This window comes from Nasonia vitripennis, chromosome 2 (genome assembly GCF_009193385.2).
Source record: "Nasonia vitripennis strain AsymCx chromosome 2, Nvit_psr_1.1, whole genome shotgun sequence".
NCBI classification, from domain to species: Eukaryota; Metazoa; Arthropoda; class Insecta; order Hymenoptera; family Pteromalidae; genus Nasonia; species Nasonia vitripennis.
In genome coordinates, this window is record NC_045758.1 from 33,983,839 (window position 1) to 34,007,026 (window position 23,188).

Below are 23,188 nucleotides of genomic sequence, written 5' to 3' on the forward strand. Positions count from 1 at the left end.
CCGTTCGATCGTTCTTTCTGGCTCGCTCTTAATTCATTAAAGATGGCCCGGAGTGCAGTAGCTGGCATGTTCGGGAAGTACATAAATCTTCCTTTAAAAAGCCGCGAGTAGTACGCGCGGAATCTCATCGATCTCCGCGGGCTAGGCGGGCGCCGATTGTTGCCGACTAGAGAAAGAGCGAGATTTTACTCGTCGCCCGGAGACGAACAATGCGCGTCGTGCTCGACGACTTCTTATACGAGGCTGATGTCACCGAACCGGATTAATCGACCGTGAATGCATGTATTATGGATTGTATTTGTATATTACGAGCTTTCGAGAGAACAGAGCGAATTATTTCAACTTTTATAATTACTTTGCACAAATTATATTCAAAGAAGTTTGCCGACTAAAAGGTAGTAAAAACTTTGATAGTTGTTGAATAGTCCGCTGAAGGGAAAGTTTGAAAACTTTTCAAAATGTGTGATTGCTATGATTACCCAAGTTAAATCCACCTCAGTTGGACACTCGTAAATCGTGTGAGGATATGCGTAAATAATTCGGGGCAATCTCTCGAAAATTACTCCTAAACAGAGTCAAAGACCCTGTGTATTGTGTCGTTAGAGGGCGACGTCCCGACGTCATAAAAGCGCCGACGCTTATTTGTTGACCTTCGTCTGAGCATAGGCTGACCTTTTCTACTGGAGCCACTGGGTTCTCCCTGAAATTAAGTGGAAGCTTCAAGCCCTAGAGTATACACAAAAGGCCATCCATTTTAGGCAGCCGAAAGAAGGATGGATCCTGTCGTGAATAACAACCGCCTCTCATTTACATGTAACAAACTAATTCTGAAAAGCCTTAAAAATCCAAACGGCTCAATGCACCCTACTGGCAAAAAAAGCACACGATTCACCTCTCCTGCTCCTGACAGAGTCGGCGACTTTTCGGAAATCCGAAAGCCGCGCTGAAAGAAAGCCCCGACGACAGGGAAAAGCAATTAAGGCGTCACCGCATTTTCGCGCAAGTATAAATCGCTCCTTCGGAGCACATTATTTTTCTCTTCGCGCAACGTTTGATCGATCCTAGATGGAACGGAGGATCGGATTTCCATGAATTCGCCCGGTATGTGCGAGCGCCGGACGACTTATTTATGTAGGTAGGGGATTACACGCTAGAGACGAGATGGTCGAGATTTGGAAGGCTTAGCGCCGTGGACTCGAATGGAGACCGAGCGCGAGGAAAGAGAGAGATTTTTAAGTCGATGTCCGCGAGTCAGTGTTTTGCGCCAAGTTATGGCTGTGGATTTATTAAAAAATTTCAATTATTCGATAAGCTTTCATATTAATTCAACTAGCCGAAACAGCTATAAACTCCGGTAAAGCCAATTAAACTCGATAACGCTTATGCTCAGAGAACAAACAACCAGCGCAATTGCATCTCGGACCAGCCCCGCACGCACCATAATTTTAACTTGTTGCGCCCGTGGCACTTAAAGCCAGCTCATAAACGCCGACATCCCTCTGCGGCCCTTCTTTTTCCATTTTTTCGCATCTGTCACACATCCCACCTTCGCTAGATCCGTAAAAAAACGACAGCGTCCATTCGGTGGCCTCGTAAACTCGTAACGATCGCGGCGTCCATTAACTCGATGCTTCCCAGCCTGATCAATTAACGCTTCTCCGCGTGTCCGACGTCGTAAAGTCCGGCAAGAGCCTGTATTTGTTCAAGATCTTGAATATTCAAGGATCGGCCCTCGATATTGGCCGCTGGGATTTCCTATTTCCGTTTTTCATTTTTCGCGTCGAAATAGCATCTCGTCCGCCGTTAAATCGAGAGTGCACGTGTGAGTTTTATGATTTCCATTAGTGCAGTGGATGATGAAGTATCGAACGCGAATTATCCGGCCTTCGCGTTTTGCAATTTCGTTTTACCACTTCTGATTTATGCTAATTGCGGACTCTTTTTTGAACCATCGTATATTCAAAGAGCACACGTCGATTACTTCCGACTACTTTTCCAAAGTTGTTGCCTGCATAAACGGGCCATTCATCAGCCGGTAATAGCTGCCTACGTATACGAAGCGCTGAGAGCCGGACGGAAATTTATATGCGCACATTAATGCACAGATGTGCCATGCGGAGAGTCGACTGTACATCGTCAGCCTTTGAACTGCGGGTATTTTGTCGGGCCCAGGAGTTATGCGCGGCGAAGTCGACGGTGGCAGCGCGCGAATCAGTGTGTAACGCTGATGCCCTGTTTCCCCTTGCGCATCTATATACAGTGCAGCGAGCGTCGTTCCGAATCGCAAATAGTCGTCGCCGTGAAGCGCGCGCTGAATTATTATTGAATTAGTTTTGGGGAACTGTTTCAACCTAACGGATTATATTTGCGGTGCGACTGATGGATATTAATCGTAATGCTCGTTAGAATCGCCTCTCATTTGCGCAGCTCATTATCAAAAGCGATCATTGCCAGATCGTAAACATTAATTACAGAATTTCATAACTTTATCACCGATAACACCGTCATGACAGGCGGTATCGGGACAAGTCTCCATAACGCGTTGACACCCGTAAACACACGCTTATGTGCGCATGTATCACGAGCGCGTGAGGTATTAAAGCCCCTTTGGCCTCGCTGTCATCGGAGCTGCGCCTGAAATGATGGCTGCGGCGTGCGATTTTCGCGTCCTCTCGTTTCCTGAGCGAAAGCCTCGAGTAATCGGCTCGTATGAATTTCGCGCAGCTCGTATTAATGAGCGTACTTTCGTCGAGCTGCTGCCGCTGCTGAGCGAAATGGAAATTTCGGTATACGTATTTGAGGCATCGAACGTTGGCTGGAATTTTTCATTTTTTAGCTGTTGTGCTTTTTATCTGGGTCGTTGTTGTATGGATTATATTATTTCACATACGTTTGAAAAAAATCGTTTGCGTTTTGTATATTGAAAAGCAAAGCGTTAGCCAACGTTAAGTAATAAACACCTCTCGAAGTAAGCCCGATTGAGTCCAATTAGAATCGTTAAAGCAGCTGAGCTCGGCAAGTCGAATTCTTCCCCGCCGCAGCGGCGGCAAACACTTTGAGTAAACTCGGCAGCCGAGAATCCATTGGAATACCGGGAATTCTCGCGGTCGCGTGAAACGCTGCTTCGGAATTCAGCCGCGCCCTCTTGACTCCGTCTATCCGTTTCTCCGCGTCGATCAAGCGAATTATCCCACGCGCGTATCTCTCTCTCTCTCTCTCTGCCTATAATTTCGACTGCTCCTGCGGAAACATTGTCTCCCGGGTTAACCAAGCCGCGTCTGCCTCTAATTTATCGTATTAATATCTCTAATTAGCGCGAGACGCTACTGCTTGTAATGCTTCGCTGATTTTCTCCGGGGACGCCAGAGGTCTATATACTGTACACTGGCCACGGCAATTATTTAGCCGCCGCCGTGCGGTCGCTGGCCAAGACTTGCTATTAAGGCGGGTAATTAGAACGATTTGAGCTCGCCTTAGCTCAACTTCGGCTTTTTGGACTCTCGGGGGATACCGCGAAGTTTCAACGATTTTACGTGCAGCCATCTCTGAGTAATTGGACCGTAAAGTAATTGATTTTTTTTTTGGTTGATGAAATTTTCGTTGAGCGGGCAATAAAAGTAGATGTACACCGTTCTCCGCGATGTATATAACGCTCAGCTGCGGATTTGCATTTAATACGCGGTAAGAGGCATTTTACATTCCGAGAACGAAATCATATGGCGAGGTCTTTCGGCTGCGCGCTCACGGATCCCCCGCCGCCAAAGGAGTAATAACGCTTCTCTGCTCTGAATGCTGATGCGCGGACGATATCACTCGAGGTCCGTAATTTCGTAAATATATATTTCTAGCCCTCGAGTCCGCGGCAAAAGTCGAGCAAAGTTCCACCTGTTTATTTTCGGAATATTGACTCTCCGAAGGTAAATATTTTGTACCGCGTGAAAACTCGCCACACGAATGAGGGACGATTCGTTCCACAGGAAAAAAATCTCCGACATCCGTATGAAAGCGTCTCCTTATTTCTATAAACATGCATCATTCCAGCAAACACATACACATGCTTTCCGCCATTTTGAGCACACGAGTCACCCCCCGCCGCGAACGTACACACATTGCCTCGAGGATTTACGGGGCCGCGAGTCGACGGCGACAAAAGGTGAGCGACCACACAAGAGCGAGAAAGAGAGAAAAAGCTCGTTCGCGCCAACGAGATGGGATTAATCAAGTACTACTGCTGCTGCGGCTGCGGAACAACGTGGGAAAAAGAAAACGAGCGCCAAAGAATTGATTGTGTCTCGTCGCAATAAGGCGGAGTCTCCGCGTGATTGATCGAATCGAATTTTTGCCATTTCGCCACTGCGCGACTGCCTTTTGTCTGCCAACAAAGCTCCCGAGACGCTCAGATGCAGCAGTAGTGTATTGCTTGGCAGATAACGGCTGCCGCCGCCGCTGCTGGAAATTTGAATCCCCCGGCGTATTACACACGCGTCCGGCACTTTATTCCCCTGCCGACGACCAAGCCCGTAGACGCGCAAGCCAGCAGCGGTCGAGCTTCATCGTTCGGTTTTGCCATGTACTTCTGCTGCGCGTTTGCCGTTGTCGGTCGGAGCTTCTGCTCTGCTTCTTTTATGCGCGCGTGTGCGCGCGGAAGAGATTCATAATGAAATGATAGAACACCCTGCGCGTAGCGACTCGGTTTTATTTCGAAAGAACTAGTTTGATTCTCCCAGGTGGGAATAAATGACGCCCGAGAGCGGAGGAACGGACTGAAATATTCTATACATATAGATAACTTCATGCAATTCCTATATAGCCCGGCGATATGAGTCCATGCGTGATCGGGGAAAAGCTTGGAATAACGAAGTGATTCATAGCCTACTTTTCTAATTAATTTTTCAGGCGCAATCCCAAAGCCGACTGGCGTCACTTTGACGCGAGGCTAATAAAGACAGCCTTCGATCTTCATCGAATCCACTTAACCGCGGATCTCTCCCAGAGAAAAAAAGGGCGACCGCTTAAACCATTCGCGAGAAAAATTTTCCTTCCTCAACTCCGTTTTATTCCTCGAACGTCAAGCCTCGTAAGGAAGATAAAACTGATCCCCGGAGAAATCGCATGCTTTGCCTTCATAACGCCCGAGCTGCCCCATTAAGCGCGAAAATTCGACTATGGGAAAATTGCGTGTAGCCCGGCACTTTTCCGCCAGCGCTCCCAGGTCTTAATCACATCGAACGTTCGCCTTTTCTCTATTTTTGCCGAGGCATCGCGATCTCGCTGTGTCTTGGAGCTTTATTTCGTACGAACGCGAGCTTAATGTTTTGGAAAGGAAGTGGCCGGAATTTTTGCTCCGTCTGATTCAGCGGTCTGAGTAGCTGGTATAGAGATGAAGATTTAAACGTATAGGAGAGAATTGTTCGATCGTCGTAATGGAGTTTTAACAATCATGGTGCGGTTTAATTCTCCCGCGAAGATGGTTAAAGAACACGAGGCAAGTTTTAATCGCGTCAATTAGTTCACGGAGTGGAAATTTCATTCGAACTTCTGATAACATGCTCGAGTGATAATGTAACAAGTTTTCAAAAGTACTGGGATTCCGCTTCGATGAATCGAGTCGTATATTTATCAATCGGCTCACTTTCTATCAATTTTACTTCCCGAATTTCACTCGGCGCAAATAAACCGAGCGAAATAAATTATCTCTCCCATTATAATCAATTTTCCCCGGCGGTATACTGATATTCCGTGGCTTTCTCTCTCTCAGAATACGCTGCTATTTATTTTTCGCGTCCCACGCGCGCTTAATCATTTATTCGGAACCGCGTGTACATCCCTAATTCAAACAGAATGACCCAGACGTCAGGTCGAGCAGGAAAAACACACGTTCGCGAGACCGCAGCGAAAAAGCGGCAAAGTCAACAAAGCCGGTCCAATTACATAATAAACGTCGCGCGGGTCAATTTTTCGCTTATAAAACTTTCGGTCGATCTGCGTACACACGACGCTCCGACGGAAGCTCATATACATCGGCTTTAAGCTCGTCGTCGAATTTCGCGGGCTTCCACGTAATTTTCCACGCTTTTTTGTCCGCGGCCATCCGGAACGGAATTCTCGCGGTAGACGTCGAGTCGCGCCGCCGCCGAAAACACTTTATTTCCGAGTAGCGGTTCCTGCAGCGTAACCGACGAGCGCGCCCGCAGATGTCTGCGTGTATGGATATATAGGAGTGAGCCGCTGCGTTAAAGCTCGCTATACTCTTGAACCGAGAGCTTGCGAGCCTTTGTGAGAGAGCGAGGACGATCGCGTACGAACGCGCGCATAAACACACGCTGTGAATCGCTGGGGCGAGAGGAGCGCATAAGCGCGCGTTTGTCGAGCAATTTCGTCGTTTGTTTTGACGCGGCTAATAAATTTAGAGGTGTGTGCCGAGGATGTTTAGCTGCAGCGTTAGCGCGAGTAATTAGCGAGGGAAGGATTTAACATTGAATTATCTTCGTGCTTCAAAAGCACTTGATATAAAAGGGCGCCTATTATTCACTTTTGAGAAAAGTTGGCCGTTTCAAAAGGCGCCAAAGCGGATGCCTGAACTGAGTGAAATCGCTTAATTTCAAGCGATAGAACGCTCGCTCTTCGAATCAGCCGCGACAAAAGCTCTCGGGCCGCGACTTCTGCAGAAGAATAAGAAGAACGAAGAAGTAGGAAAAAAGTTTTGAAAACGGCTAAGCTAGACCGGAAAGTTTTAATTAGACGGAGTGTCGCGCGCTGCTGCGACTTTGACCGATGAAAGCTTTGACGCGCATGGACGTCTTTCACGTCAGACGCAAACGAGAATTGAAGAATCGCGCGCGCGCGCCTCTCATATTCACGGATCATTGAAAAGAATGCCTCGTCGGGGAAGCTTCAATTAAAGGAGAGCTCGTCGCGGCGTCATACACTCGCTGACTCATGCCCAGTAGACCTACTGAACTGAATTATATCAAAGTCATCGCGCGGATATTTCACCGGGAAAAAATTCATCGCTGTCCAATAAAAGTTTCCACCATCGCGAGCCTTCGGCTTAATCGGGGGAAACCCGTGAGGGTTATAGTGGCGCAGCTCGACAGCCATAAAAACACGTGCTATACTATATTATTCCCGCGTAAATATTAAGGGGGTATCCTATAAACAAATGCTCATACTGAAGCAGCGACTTGACCCCGTTCCCTCGCGTTGCTCTCGCTCGCAGTATAATGAAAAGTTATATCCTCCTTAAACACTTTATAAGCTCGCGGCTACGCAAAGCTCGAGTTCTCGTCACTGCTTATAACGAGATAAAGCAGCGGCCTGATACGCTGCAGCGGCTCAACATCACCCGAATCTTTTCTGACCCCGGTGCTACTCTCGAAACGAGAGCTGCTGCTGTTGGGCTCGTTTTTTTTTGCTTTCTTGCGGACGACAGCTACTCTCCTGTATGTGTGTGTTTTTTTTTTCGTTTTGTTTTTCGAGTGTGCGCCGCTGCTGTAATCGCGAGTGCATTTGCTAAGCTCTTAAGGAGATTCGGCCTTGCGTATAAACAAGCGCTGTGCCGAAAGTTCTTTTAGCCCCCCCCCCCCCCCCGACTAATTTCCTAAGTAAAGTGGAGCTGCGCGAATTAGCGAAGAATGCTTTTGCCTGATCCTGACAAAAATAAAATGAAAAAAGGACACATCAGCAGCCGGGGCATTTGAATGCATCCCTCGTATACAGATACAATCTGTCCATTTGACTCGGAGGTCAAACTTCTTTCACCCTCCGGAAACGACGTGAGCGTTTCATGCACGAGCGGCCAAAATAGTTTCTTCCTTCTCTTTTTTTTTTCGTCACCTCTTCGGTAGCTATCTCTGGCGGGTTCGCGCGCGCGTTCCGGGGGATTAGTCGGGCTTTGGAGAGCCGCTTCCGTATAATTCGTCCATCAGAGGTTATCGCTGTTGTTTGCGAAAGGCTTGAGGATCCGGGAGTGATAACGATTCCCGGCAGTGTGTGTGTGTCCGAGAATTTCTTTCCTGGTCGAGGGGACCCGGATGCCAAAGTTTTTCTTATACGTTGTCAGCGTTTCGTCGACTTTATGGCTGTTTGCGAATTAAACTTTCGCCGAATGACGATTGCATGGGTTTAGGATGGGTACAGGGTAAATGGAAGCCTCGTCGCAATAAAGGATTGTATTTTAGAAGGTTAAAAATATTCCATTCAGTTTTATTTCTTAATCGCGCATAATTTCTCGAATGATTTTCTGCGCCAGCGGTTGTTTTCGCTGACTTAATTTTCCGAGCCTGTTTATTATTTAATAACAGCCCACGTTTATTGTATCTATAATTCGTGAATATAATTTTCAGGTTAATGGTTTTACGCCGTTATCATCGCACTTTCGTACATTATAAATTATAATAAAGCTGTTGCGAATTCAGCTGCGTTTATATCAGAATAAAATTAATTAATTCTCACTAAACTACAGGCAGTAAAGAGGGCGCTCGAGAGCTCGACAAAAATAAATGTTGTCACGGCCAACAGTTTATGAACTAATAAAAGCCAGCCCTAATGAGAAGCATAAATCAAACTCACGCAAGCGCGTCGCATAAAAGAAGTACCTGGGCTTGTTAGCAAGATTAAGCGAAGCCTATAAATAAATCCTGGCGCGCTTAATTTTTCCTCCCCGATGAACGAACAAAAAGACATAATTTCCCCTAGCATTTCTCGACTCGCTCAAGACTCCTCTCTTTCCAGCGGCCTCGTCCTCCATAAAAAGCTCATAAATTCTCACAAAAGCTCGAGAGCCCTCGACGAGTGCGAAAAACAAAAATGAGGGAGCAAAGGAGACCCGTCGGATTAGCGTCACCTTTTTGCAGCACATAACACGCATAAGACGTCGTGTCGCCGCGTTACGTCACAGGCGCGCGAGAAGACCGCGCGAGGCTTTGCAAAAAGGCCGCGGCAAATAACCACCTGTAAAACAGGCTTCTGGCCACTCGCCAGCCGTCGTTGAATGGAAGATTCGACGTCGCGCGGAGAGAGACAGAGTAGCGACTTACTTTATACGACGGACGAACGACATTTTTCGAGCTGCAGTTTTATTTCTCACTAATACTACCTCGGGAAATGCCAGCGCGCTCGCGTGATGATGAATGGCGGCGTAGGTGGAATTTCGCGCGAACTTTGCTGTGATTCGATGGTGCTTCAGCAAAAAATAGTTTTGCTCGTTTAAGCATTTCTTTTTTCCCTCGAATGTATATTCTGAAGTGCCGCGCGAAAGTCGTTGCGCGAGAACGAATGCTTGTCTGGAAAATATCGACGTTTGTAAATGCGAGACACTTTTCCAGCAGGAAAAGTTTACGGCAATATTACACCACAGCGCGAGAAATCCTTTGTAAATATTTGTAGAGACGCCTGGCGTCGTCTCTCCTTCCGCTTTGGTTCTCGAGTTGCAATGATACATCCCCTGAATCGCAGCGATTTCAAAGGATGAAATCCATCTGTAAAATCACTACACACACGCTTGCATAATGATGAAGATCCGAATCGACAAAAATAACATTTTCCTCATGCACGACGTCCTCCTCCCTCCCCTCGAACGCCAAGCATCACGCTGCGACACTCCGCGTGCTGAACTCGGCCGACAAAGTTAAAAAACTCACTCCTGCTCGACTGCCGTTGCAAAATGCAAGCCACGTCCCGGAGAAGCAGAGACTGCTGCTGCAACTTTTCGCGTGTCGCTCTCTGCGGCGCACGTTTTGTTCAGCCGACTCTCTTTCTCTCGACGCCAGTATGGACCTATACGATGTGCGACTGTATGTGTATTATATAACGTGTACACACGCGCGTGTACTGCGGCGGTGGCTTGTTGACAGTTTCTCGGGCCTCCTGGCAATTCGAAATGACAAATGTTCGCAGGAAGCATTGCTCGGGCTCGGCGAGATATGCGCGGAAATTCCGTCATAATTTTTGCTTACATTTTACCAGGACTGTTGGACAAAATATCTGAACCTGCGGACTCCAGAGCGTATATTGTATTCGATAATGCTCCGGTACTTTTGGGGAGTGTGTTGACTTGGTGTTTAGTTGTACATTTTGTAGATGACGCTAAGTAGATACGGGTCGAGTTTGGCAAGGCAGTCATGAATAAGAGATTCTTTCATATTAAAACCGTTCCCAGCTTTTATTAAATTCCTGCCGGAATTTACAGTAACTCTATGTAAAGCCACAGTTCTCGAGATATCGAGTTTCGTTCTCTTCCGAGAAAACGAATATATCCTTACCTCTATTATGAGACAATAATGCACGAAATGTATATCGCGTATCGACAGATCCGAGGCATTACAGTTACAGCGACGGCATTGTTCCGTCATTCCGATACGCATAAAAGCAGCCCTTTTTTAATAAAAACATGAAACTTCATTCGCCTTTTTTATGGGCTATTAAAAAGTTATAAATTTTTATAGTCGGCTGCACAAAAATTCTAAAGGCTTCCGCATATTCTCCAGCCACACGCACTACGGTATAATCTCAAAACGCTCAATAGTAGCCCTCAAGCACAGCAGAATATTTCAATTTTTTTCCGCCCGCGTAGTAACCCTGTCGCGTTTGTCAAGCGAAGCTCTAATGAAAGCAGCTTACGACAAAGCCGTCCAATTACTCAAAACAACAATATCCAGCACTTGAAGTAATTAACCCGCAGCCGCAGCCGGGCCGACGAAAAATTCGCTCATAGCTTTCACCTGCTGCCGCTGCCGCCGTGTGGCACTACACACTTCATTACTGCAAGCCTCCCGATAAAATTCTAACTCTCTTACATCGTCGCGTGTAACGCGCGCAGCCGCGGATGAAAGCCGAGGTAGTTTCTTTTTTCTCGCTTCAAGAGGCCTAGATCGTATCCCCCCCCCACCGGCGGCAATTTGAATTGCGCCCCGGAGCGCTCTCGGCAATCTCGTCGCGTCTTAACGCGCGCGCAATAACGAGCTGCCATTTACTCGGTGTCGCCTGTCAGGCTTCCCTACGGAAATTCTCCGTCCGATTCGTTCCCTCTTCGGTTATCTTAAACGCACCTCGGGTTTTCCGCGGCTACGCTGCGACGAGCTAAGTAATTGTTCCGCGGTTGAAAAATAAATCGCAATCGGCGTTATTTCCACTAGGAAATGTAAACGGCATTAGAGCGTAATACGGGTATCAGTAGTAGAGCGCGCGCTTTAGTCAGACGACGCGTACACGCGATACTTTAGCCCAGTTTATTCCAGCCAGCAGCTTTCGCGAAATGTATTGTTCTGCATGATAGCCATTATTAAAATTGCGCGAAATTTACATGTCGCGTAATATAACATCGTTGTCCTTGCGAAGTTTTATCAAAATCCAGGACCCGCATTCCGCGCGTTGTACATACCACTACGGCCTTCTCAGTTTCGCGAAACTCAAACAGTGTAACGCCAAACTGTTTAACTTTACAAAGTTGGAATGTAAATCATTCGATTAATTTAGTAACCGCGGAGGATAACAGAATCAGTGTACGTACGCTGTGCGACTAAATTCTATAACGATATTAAACCGGCAACGGATACATTTTCAGGAGTAGAAAAAAAACCTATATCCTCCACAAAGACGTCGGCGCCGGATATTGCTCATTTAAAATTTAATAGAAGCGATCTATTACGCCGGCGAGCGCAAGAAGGGGGCAAAAAGAAAGTTGATTTAAAGTGTACTCAACTTCAGCTCTTCTTCTCTATTTGACTTTCAACCAGCTCTCGATTTTTTTCTTTTCCTTTTTCCCACCCCCCTCGTCCGCTACTTATTTTACTTCAGCCTCCGCGCGGTTATTACACAAAGAGAGAGCACGGCTATATATAATTTGCGTATAATTAATCTATTTATCGCCGACTGCATACAATCTTGATTGTCGCGAAATGCGATTATCAAACTTTTTCATTCCATCGAGCCCGCATTAGCATAAGCCGGCTATTCAATTTGCAGATTTCATTCGAAGCTCTTTACTCTTTGTGTTAAACTTTTTTCGCACGCACCTCTCTCCTCTCTTTTCGCGAATAATGTCTCCAGCCTGCTTTTCCTCCGAACTTTTTTTTCCCACCCCGTTGCTTTCTCTGCTAATACTTTGCCGGAATTTTTTGTTCGTCCCTCCGTATACTATACGTCACCTCGAGTCCCTGCGAAAACAACGTCTTTATTTTCGCGATTTCTCTCCGCTGCCGAACCCGTCCTTTTCGCACACAAAAGAAAACAATTCCTTCTGCGCATTTTAAAGCCCGCGACAAAAAATCTAATTCCGTGAACGACCTTTAAAAAAATATATAAGCGGGGTAGCGCTGAATCCCTCATCTCATTAATAATCCTTCCTCGGGACACTTGAATCTGCAATTAGAGGCTAAAGCAGCGGAAGAAAGGAAAACATTAGCTCACGCGGCTCATGCATCGTCAAATTTCGGCTCGGTGTACACAGCCTAGCGGCGAAGTCGAGCACATAACTCTCTAGAGCTTTCTTCGGTCTCGACTCGGTGGCTGCTGCCGGTGCCGCGAGAGAGAGAGAGAGATTCTTTGACCTCGTTAATTATGCCCGTGCACTTTTTACCCGCCAGTTGAGCGCCTATCCTTAGGGGGGAGGGGGGGAGGTCTGTGCGCCTACTCCGAGCTGTATTAGTTTTGCGCGGGCTGATCGTGGCTCTTGCGGCGAGTTCGAGTCTTGTATCGGAAATAGAAGCTGCCTCGAGTTCGGTGGTTGTTTTTCTAGTTCGCCTTGCGTAATTTTTCACTTTGCGGATCGACGAGAGAAATTCGTTTAATGCTCGCGAGGCTGACGCGCGCAAGCTGACTTCTTTTTACGCGAGGGGAAAATAAGGACTTTAACGCTCGCGAGCGAAGCCCATTCAACTCGGAGCTCTAATTTCGCACTATTTAACGGGAAATTGCTCGGAAACGTGTAGCCCTTCTTTTCGCGGATGACTTTACAAGGCTGTAAGCTCGTGACTCGGTGTGTAACGAGACGCGACAAATGATGCTACTGCAGCATCGAAGTTTATTACGAGATTACGCCGAACTTTCTTGTTATTTCTGACGCTGTATAATACACTCGCACACGTGTATGTGTGTATAACTGGGAGCTAAGCAGCTTAAGAAAAGCACAGGCTAATAATAGTTGATCGCGAGTTTCGAAATATCCCAATCAAAATTCACAAGCAAACTCAATGATCGGAGCCGCGCAGTGGAAAGTTGGAGCAACTCGTCACACACTCCGGAGCTCTCAGCGGCGATACATAATATTCACGCGCAAGACAAATGTTCATAATCCCCAACGAAGTCCACTACTCTCATCCGGTGGGAGAGGGACTGCGCACGGCATATACGTCCCATAAGTTAGCGGGGGCGAAACTCTCCGCGCGGCTTAGCCGGTTGGTTCCTCGAGACAGAGAGAAGAAGACCGGACCTGACGCCATACGTAGGTGTCACGAGCCAGCGCCAGTTTATGTCTTCGGGTAGTTAAATCGACGACGACAATATAACGGGCCTCTCTGTGTGTATGTGTGTATAATGCCGAGGCAGCAGCGTTGTCTTGGTCGTCAAGACGTCGCGCTTGGCTTATCGCTGTATATGAGGACGTTCCACTTGTCGGCCCACAGCAGCAGCCGGTTGACTTTACGGGCGCTGCCTTTTATTTTACTTCCTTTGTACTCGAGCCTCGGCTTTATGTACTATATACAAGGGGGCTCCCGGATCTTCGAAATTCCACGAGTAGCTTCTATACAACTACGGCATTAACGTGGATTGATTTTATTCTTCAACTCGGTTGTGGCATCCTCAATTTTTCAAACCGGACTCGTCCCTCTCGGACAAGGCCGTAACTCTCCCAGCCTTGTTTACTTAACTTCGAGCGTCTCTATTTTTCGAGCGGACCACTTGACATGGAAGTCCTCCTGTACGTGTGCAGCGAATCGCTGCGTATACGGCAAAGTTGCGCAACGAGCCCTGCACGACACTTTACATACGGTATACTGCAGTCCTCGATCATTGTATTATCTTGGGCTCTTTAAAAGGAGAAAGGGCTGAGACCTGCTTATTGGATAACGTCGCCGTCCCTTTCTCTGTCTCTGGGTTACCGTAACGCCTTAAAGCTTTCGCTTTATACGCGTCGTGAAAATTCAGGCCGGTTTTCCAGAAGAAGAAGGTCGTTTGGGCTTTGCCAAGATTTTTCTCTTCCTTCTTTCTTTCTCTCGAGAGAAGACTGCTTGCACCGGAATTTTGAGATAATATTTTTCGAAATCGCGTTAGTCTATTTTTAAAGGGAAGTCGAGCACTCGCACACTGGGGAATCGAGAGAGGCTCACTGTGTGTGTTCTGGAACGATGTACTTTATTAGCAGCTACTGGAAAACTAAATACGCGCGTGGGAAAGTTTCTCGCGAGAATCTCCGAGTATACGCGGTATTTTTGTTTCCGTTTTAATAGCACCCTCGAGATTCTTGGGTAGTGCGCCTCGTTTTTTTGCAGCTAACTTTTGCAGCGCTTGTTCGGATCTTTGCGAGGATTAATTATTCATTAGAGCGTCCTCCAAGTTGAACGTGAAAATATGGCGCAAAGTTATTAAATGTGATCGCAACTTGCCTTACGTGTAACGGGACAGTCTTAGAATACGACGTTGACGACTTTGACAGCCCCTACAAAATAATATTTGGAGGCGAAAAATTTAATCGGAAATGCATTTCCGTGTCCCAGTCGAGCCGTCGACGTCAGATTGAATACTCGACACTTCGATCAAATGGAGAAAAAGTGAAACTGCGTTATTAAAGTGTGTTTGTGCGCGAAGTTTGAAATATACACCGTGACGGTAGCTCGCTCCGAAAATATAACCAAAAACTTTGTGCTTTATGGTACGGAAAACTTGTTCAATTAGCGAGCGAAATATGAATGAGTGTTTCGAGGCAATAAATCATACGCTGAATAAAATATTTCGAGCGTAGTACATTTGGCCGATTTTAAAAGGGAAATAATCATAAATAAAAAGTTGATTAAAACCGGTATTAACGAAGGTCGTTATTTAACGGCAAATAACAGTTATCGCACTGCTGATTTATTAGCGAATTCTAGAGCTTACGGCACTGAATGTATTGCTGTAACCAAAAACGGCTCGAATTCAATTTTCAATTCCGAGTTCCCGAATATAACGACTAGCACAAATAGACCTTGCCAACCGCGCTAATTAACAATTTAAAAGCGTAAATCTTTAATACGAGACTCCCGCGGTAAAAATTGACTAACGACCCGCCTCTCGATGAGACAGTAAAAACCAATGTAGCTTAATTAGGCCGAGCCAATAGCGTCTCCCTTAATTCTTCATCCACGGAGGCGCCTCATCAGCGCCTCAATTATACGTCTCACTTTCACTCGCGAATCTCTTCAATAATTTCTCGAAAATCATAAATAGCGCGCGGCTGCTGAATAATGTGTAAAAACTCTGCCTAAAGAACCGTTACGCGAGAGAGAAAAAAACCGGCTCAGCCTCGTCCCCGCTGATAATTAAGCGTCAGGGATCACGGTTAAAAATGTCTAATTGGCCTTTAAAGGGCGGCCACCGCGTCACCGGCGCGCCGCAGATAATTCAACGGGCGCGTCCAGGGAGGTTCCCGGCGTCGATTTTTCTCGTCCACGAAAAAAAAGGCGAACAAGGCCAAATGGGACGCTATTCTCGCGGGGCCGACTGCGTACGGGAAAAAAAAGGAAAGGACAACGTAAGAGCGATGCGGCGACAAGTTTTGTCGAGCTAATACAAGAGGACAAGAGGTAGAGGGGTGAGGAGAAGAAAACGAAACGAGCAGTGTACCTCGCTGTAACCATGCGATCCAAAAGTCCCGAAAGGACCGATCCTCACTGGCGATAAGTCCTGTGCACGACGACGACGAAGACGCTTGGAATTCGAGCCTATTATTTTCCTGCGGCAATTCGTCCTCGATGCGGTACTTGCGGAGGGTCGCTCCTTTTTCCTCTCTCTCTCCTTCCACAAGCTGTCTCTCGAGAGCTTTAAGTAAAATTTACGTGAGTCCACGTGACGATTGCCAGCGGTCGAATTCGTTCGACGTCCGCACACACGGCTTCGATTCCCATGATGCGAGCCGCTCGTCGACTGTCTCGGTTTACAAGCTGCAAATTACTCGTCCCGTATTTGTAACCGGAGAAGAAAGATGTACAGCCGCGCACTCGATGCTTTAAAAAAAAAAACACCGTAAATTCTTGATCGCGAGCGCGCAAAAACTGTGAATTCGGTTCGTCTTAACGAGTCTATCTTCTTATTAAATCGTCGCAGAGCAGCTGTGTTGAACTTGTACTCTTTCGTACTAATCCACGCACTTGATACTCATCCCGGTACTCACGAACTGGCGCGCTGCGGCTCGAGCCCTATATTTCTCGGGGCGTGTGAGGGTTTCGGATGCGCGCGGCTGGACAGACGCGAGGTACATGTATACGTGGCGCTGCTGTAGCGTGAGAATGTCTATCTCTTACTCTCTTACTCTCTCTCTCTCTCTCTCTCTCTCTCTCTCTCTCTCTCTCTCTCTCTCTCTCGGCGTTCTCTCGCGTGCGCGGGACGAGAGAGCACTGCGTACTCCTCTGAAAGCAAGCCCCGATTCGACGGTCCTCCACATCTCTCGCTTCCCCCCCTCCCAGCCTCCTCGCGTACTACTCCTGCGCTACTTCTCTCTGCTCGCGCCCCACTACTCTCTCTCTCTCCGGAGCTTTTCTTTTTCGCGCCGGCGACTATCTTTCTCGCGTTATTTTGGGCGTTTGCTTGACGCCCGTTCGACAGACCGGATTCCAGATACTCCCTGCTATAGCTGCTCCGACTCTGAGTAATTGAGAGCAGTTGTTTCACTATTGGATTTCAAGCGCGCGCGCGCGACGAAAAAACTTTGTTTACTGCATTGACAGTTTAATTTGACAGAGGATATCCGATACTGTTCACCCCTTCACTTGTATTTCTACCGCGGGAGTATAAACGGAACGCCTGTTATTCCGAGCGAGCGGACGACTAGTTTCGGCTCTTACTACTTACGCCGTGTACATATAGGCTGCGAACTCTGAACGTTTGACCGTGGACTGTACTGGGTTCGCATTAGCATTTGAAAACATCGCGGTTAATTTGAGTTACTTTGCGATAACATCGACGGCTTCGCGCATAAATTAATGTAATGCACGTTAAAGCCGCATATATAGTCAGTCGCCGCACATCTCTCGCAAATCCGGCTCCGAATTGCAAAGTTTGCCTAATCGCCATAATCGCGTTCATTTCCTCTGACATACCACCGCATACCATTGATGGAACGGATGCCACCTATAATTTCCCAAATTTCGATTCGCAATATCACGATTAGTACCATTTCCTCGCTGGAAACATTCGTAGCGTCGCTGCGTCGCTATATCGCGATGAATAAACGAGCCTTCTGTTGAAATTTTAATCAGTTTCTGCACAACGTCAGATTGAACGCTTAAAATTTCATCTGTTGACTCGAAATAACTCTTTTAAAACGCGCAAAATATATGCACCATTTGAATACGATGACGCGAGCGAGAGAAGCTTTCAAACGTCCAGTGTGATTACATTAAAAATTCTTCGCGAGCATTTCCATGAATAACGAATATCCGCAGCTCTGAACTATCTGAAAAGTCGCCAATAGTCGCGAAGAAAAGGCGAGCTCCTTCTCATGAATATTCCCGACTCATCAGGCGCGCAATCATTCGCGCGCTTCTCGAAAACTTAAAAATCTCAATAGCAATCCCAATAGCACTTCAGTAGATGCCTCTCCTCGCGCAATCTCGCCGGCGTCCTGCTCCGTTCCTCGTTAAAGCTCCGCAGCATCAACACCCCCCACGCGAGAGGCATGTACACGACCGAAAGCTCCCCCCTCCCCTCGTAGTGACGTGCGGCGGCGCATTCGCACGAGCTTTATGACGTAGAAGCGCGTAAAGCTCCGCGGTGGAATCACGCTGGGTCAGTGCGTACGTGCATGCTAGCGAGTAATACCTCGCGAGGAAAGACAGCCGAGTTATGGAGGAAAAAAAGGAGGCTAAGTCCGACGAGTGACGAACGCGCGCGAATTTATTATGGAATTGCCGAGGCCGTTTTGTCGCGGCTCGGCTGTAAGCTTGACCCGTCCGGGGATAATGCACGAGATGGTTTTTCCGATGGGTCATTTTTTTTCTGGAATCTTATCTTCCGCGGCGATGTGTGCTTTATACTTTTGTTGGAGCTGCGGAGAGGTTTTATTGGAAAAATATAATGAAACGATTCTGCGTTTGCTTAGAAAATAGAGTAATTGATTACCAACGTCGTCGGTTTGTTTTTATTGGACGATTGGATACTTGGTAGAGTCGATTGCGATCCGTTTTTTTTTCAGGTTTTCGTTTATGTGTATTTTTATAACTCTAATTTTTACGGTCGATGGATATTGTAGTGGTAATAAAAATTGATTGCGGTAAGCTCTATAAGCGAAAAAGTAATTTAGCGATAAAAGTGGAGTTCGTAAACAATGCGTGTAGAGCGACGTGCAGTGCGCATACATTTATTGTAAAATTAAACAGCCATTTTGTCATGAAGCCATTCCGATTCACGATCGCTCGGCGATATGCGCACGAAGCGCTTTTTTGCAAACGATGCTGTTTTATATTCTTTTGTTTCGTTCCGGTATGCGGTTTACGACCGATCAGATTATGCCGGCTAGCGTTAACCTTTTGGCTCGCGCTGTTGGCTTTTTATGACGGCTGTATACCCTTTTCAGTAATTCTACTCGGGGGGTTATAGATAATTTTTCGAACAATTTTTTTTTCTTTCATTTCGACCAAAAATAACTTTGCTCAAGATGTTACCTCACTTTGGAAAGTAGTTTTGGTCAACGGCGTAATATCATGTCGTTCGATCCCGTGGGCGAGCTAAGCTTGTTTACTCAAGTTTGCCTTGCTTTAGGTAAACTTTATGAAAGACTTAATGCTTAATGCGGTTACGATATATAGCTTTAAAAACCAATTTTATACAAAACTGATCTAGTTTATTGTATCATAAAATCCCCCTTTAAAAGCTACGATACACCATAGCAAACAATTGTCACTTAAGGAAGTTAGTTTGCCTAATCCTTATCGTATTAAATCTGAAAGATGAAACATGGTAGATCCGTGGTGCAGAAGAGCACGGCTCACGTAGCGCTAGACGCGTGAGAAATAGCCACACGCAAACTAAAATTGATGACTAGCAGGCAAGAGGATCTATGCTTGGTCTATAGGAGACTTTGTACCATTATAATCACTTAAAAAATAGCACTTTCTTAACAAATCCTTTTCTTTTTTTGTTACAGGTGGGTTCATTGGACGATTACTTAACAAAATCACTTTACCGTAAGTAGACGCTTTGTATATTCAAAAATGATGAGGCTTTGTTCAAAATACAGCGATTACGTAGCTCGCTTGTCAGTGATCGATACCATTATCTTGCCAGGATTATGAACAATATAACCTTTGTTATAGCCTCGAATATAACCCTTGATCGAATTTAGAGGAAGCCCCGTAATTCAAAACGTTCTATAGGATTTACTGACCATAATTTGAGATATCCAATTTCAGATTCGTTGTGATTATGAAAATCAGTCAGCCTACTCTCTAATCAAAGTTGAATAGGTTCAATAGAATTTTTTTTTATTTTGATTGTTTCAAAGAGATACCCTCGGGATTATAGCGAATGCAAATAGCTGTTCGGAATTTGCATATTTTAATGCAACTTGCATTGAAACTTTAAAACCAATCTGAATTCTGAAAGAGATTTTGAAATGTCATTTTCTATTGAAGGAATTTTTCGCATGATTATGAATGCCAAATAGGATTCGATTCGTACAAAAGTATATTCATATTCTCTTATAACGCGATTAATACGCTCTGCACTATAAAGACCGTATTATCATTATTTTTACAGAAAACCAATTAAGCAATCACAATGAATCCCTGCGAAACGTTAAGGAAATCCGTCCGACACAATCCAATCAATACTTCCCATTTCAATCCCTCTTACAAACACCCCTCTCTTCACCCATCTTTATCGTTATCAGTTATTTCACTTAATTCCACATAATCTCATAGCTATCTACCAGAGCTTATACGCAAGAGTCGATCTTCGCAGTTGAACGATCGATGCTCTTGTCTTGAAAATAAACACATGGCGTCAGCGTTCGAGAATAAGGTTGTGTGGGCGCCACACACAATAGGAGCAAAATCCAAGGAAAGCCGGCCGAGCGACACATGGGAAATCTTAGTGCGCTTGTACAGTTTAAGCTCGGATATTGCGAAGCTCGCGAGTGCACGGAATCCACTTTGCTGTGCTTTTAAAGCACGCGCTCGCGCTGTTTTCTCTTTTATGGTGTGTGTGTATGTATGTATGTGTGTGTGTGGTCGTCGCTTGGGCTCAGTGTAATAACGGCATCATTTCCTTCCGGACGTTGAAGTTGAAAATTTACCGTCATATTTTCTTTATTATATTCAAAGCACTCTACTTTTTTGTTGAACTTTCTAAATTTTTTATGAATACGATTAACTTATCTTCTTTGCATCGATTTCACGAACTATACAAACCAGGCTTCCTTCGAGCATTGAGGCGCTTGAATAGAGTCTAATTTTGCAAACTAATCACTCCTGATGATAAATAATTTCGGTGAAAAGAGACTCGGCATCTGAAATTCGTTCATGCGCTCGGAAGATGAACGATACCTCTGCGCTTGTATGCTTGTATGCATCTCGTTTCCTAGGAATTCGCAGATCCGTCGTTGAAACCACAGGGAGCTAAATTCCGCGAAAATTTCCATTGATCAGTCTATTTTAAATTCATACTCTAAATTGAAATTGCACGGTCGGAGTATATAACTCAAGCCTTTGAAATTAAAATCGCACACTCCCGTGTTATTAAATGTTAATTGAAAATTGTGAAAACTGCAATACTTTAAAGGCATCGACTTTCCTACTTTTTAAAAGTATCATTCCAATTATTTAATTAAAAGTATCATTATAAACATTTTATGAAAAGTATCGCTCCAAATATTTGTTAACTTGATTCCATATTATTAACCATGTCAGTTATACGTTTCTGATTTAATTAAAATAAGACTTGGCGTATAAAAAATTCCCTCGTCCAAGATATATCGTCCCCGTAGAAAAAATAACGAATGGCCTTCAGTCCAGTTCATTTTGAGCCACTCCGGCGTTAGTCCGAGTTAAGTAGCTCCTCCATCAACGACCTTATTTCCTTAGAAATATCACCCCGCGGTCATCGTACACACTCCCTATGACTATATCTCAATAAAAATAATCTAGCGCGATTCCCGCGCAGTAAATTCATGGCTACCGCGTCGTTAGTTTGTTATTTTTATTAATCACTCTCACGCGAGCAACAGCACCGATATAAGACTCATACACACTGTCGAGCTAGTGTGTATACGCTTGTGCGAGAAAAAGCGAGAGAAACAGCGATGATTCATTGGATTGCCGAGAGCGCGCAAGAAAAGATAACCTGAGTCCGGAACCATAAACTTCGACGCGGCCATTCCTGGCCGTTTTTCTCTATTTATTCAGGAGCGCCCGATAGGCTTTTTTCAACGCGACGCCGCGAAGTTGCTGCTACAGGCGTTGAATTCATTGTTTTCCAATAGGCAAGCAATGAGCCACCTGGGACCGCGTCATCGATCGGGCGCATTGACCGTCGCGGTTTAGGTGATTTGCAGACTGCGACAATATTCTCCTGCTATTGCTATCTTCATATTTTGGATTGTGCATCGTGACTTTTAATATTTCCGATTCGCTGCGCGAAGGAAATATTGATAGAGGAAGGAATGAAACGTTTGGGACCATAAGGAAGTAGCAGAACACCGTGCCTGACTAAACTCGACCATGTTCCACTGATTTTACGATACGCCTGACGCGTTGGTTCTCTAAAACTGAATTCCACTGTGAATAACCGAGATTCGTGAAAAAAGAAGTTATGTACATCGATATATTTTAAATCATAGCCCGGAGACAAAAAACGCAGCCCACGATTTTCTTTCCTCCTACCTGCGTTTGTTCCCTTTGTTAAAGGTACAATTTGTTTCGGCTATTCAATGAGGTCCATCGCACGCGCCGCACATTCCGATAAAAATATCCCTCTATCCATTATGTTCCTCTCGGCTCCATTATCTTCTTTCGCCACCTTATTCTTCAGCCCACATTTTCTTCGTCTTCGCCCCCCCCCCCCCTCCCCTTTTATTTCCTTTTCCCTCCCATACAGACACGAGCTTTTCGCGAGCTGCACCCTGCGGATATTGCACTGCGTCGCTGGAGCTCTTTCGGCTTCTCTGCCACGTTCGCGCGCGACGCGTAATGGACTTCAAAAAAGCAGCGGTGCCGACGTGCAGGGATACCTGTTATTCTTTTCGAGGAAAACTCAGTGTACTCGCGGGAGACGACGAGAGGCAATGTCGCTCGTTACTTGTGTACACAGGTATAGATCAGCGCGAGAAAGATTTATCATGTCTGCGCGACCGTGTGACCTACATTTGTTGCCTTTTTTTGGGAGCTGGGAGGTGCAGGCGCGAAAGCGAGAGATCATTAACAGCAGAAAAAGTCGAGTACACGCATTTATTTGCAGTGAGAGCCAGTATCGATCGCTTATGCAGAGTAGACGATTTTTTAGCGTACTTCGAACGGCTTCACACTACTCGAGGCTTCGTAAGCATGGCTAACTCATCATTAAACCTGACATTCCTGGCTTCGGAATGAAAATGAGGTCCCAATGAAACAATCATGAATAATGGAGTGTAATTAAACCGATGCGTCTATATCGAGGCGATTGTTCCGCAAACTACGCTTTTTGTTTCGACTCTGCCTCGTCGATGCTGTACATACACGACTGAACTTAATCCTCGATTGAAATGCAAACCTCGTCAGTAATGTTTTTCCCGTACAAAGATTAATTCTCCCTCATTACCATGCGCGATTCGCGTCCGAAGTTTATACTCCAGAAAACGGATTTGACATAATAATAGCGGGGAGAATTAAGGGCAGATAAAAAGTGTCACGCGCGTACTTTTATCCCTCGAAGATAAGTATTATACTTTTACTTGTCATTTCAGCCATTATTATGACTGGCACACAAGTTGCGATAGAAGGAAAACTCGGGCGCGCGAATGGCG

The 23,188-nt window shown here is 45.8% G+C and overlaps 2 protein-coding genes across 3 annotated transcripts in view; one reads left to right on the forward strand and one right to left on the reverse strand.

Annotated features, from left to right (window-relative positions):
- Positions 1-16,577, reverse strand: part of LOC107980715 — a 52,898-nt gene extending 36,321 nt beyond the window's left edge. The window contains exon 1 of one of the 2 annotated variants that reach the window (XR_001728862.2): positions 15,820-16,577. The gene's annotated coding sequence lies outside the window, so the exon portion shown is untranslated. The remainder of the gene's footprint in view (positions 1-15,819) is intronic. The other variant, XM_016982617.3, reaches the window with a different exon arrangement.
- Positions 1-23,188, forward strand: part of LOC100120017 (midasin) — a 93,578-nt gene that overhangs the window by 43,679 nt on the left and 26,711 nt on the right. The window lies entirely within an intron of this gene.